Below are 299 nucleotides of genomic sequence, written 5' to 3'. Positions count from 1 at the left end.
GGGGAGAGGGTTGGGGGTGAAATGGATGAGTGGGTGGATGGAAAAAAGGGGGTATGGATGAATGTATGAGTGGAAGAAAGGGTGGGTGGAAGAATATATGAGTGACTGGATGGGTGGATGACTGGATGGGTGGATGAGCGTATTATTAAGTGACCGGATGAATGGGTGGGTGGAAGAATGTATGGGTGACTGGATGGGTGGATGAGTGTATTATTAAGTGACCGTATGAGGTGGTGGATGAATGGTGGGTGGGTGAATGTATGTGGGTGATGGGTGGATGAATTGCACGTTGTGGTGGA

The sequence above is a fragment of the Eriocheir sinensis genome, chromosome 19, assembly GCF_024679095.1.
Source record: "Eriocheir sinensis breed Jianghai 21 chromosome 19, ASM2467909v1, whole genome shotgun sequence".
Classification (NCBI taxonomy): Eukaryota; Metazoa; Arthropoda; class Malacostraca; order Decapoda; family Varunidae; genus Eriocheir; species Eriocheir sinensis.
This window is presented reverse-complemented; position numbering follows the sequence as displayed.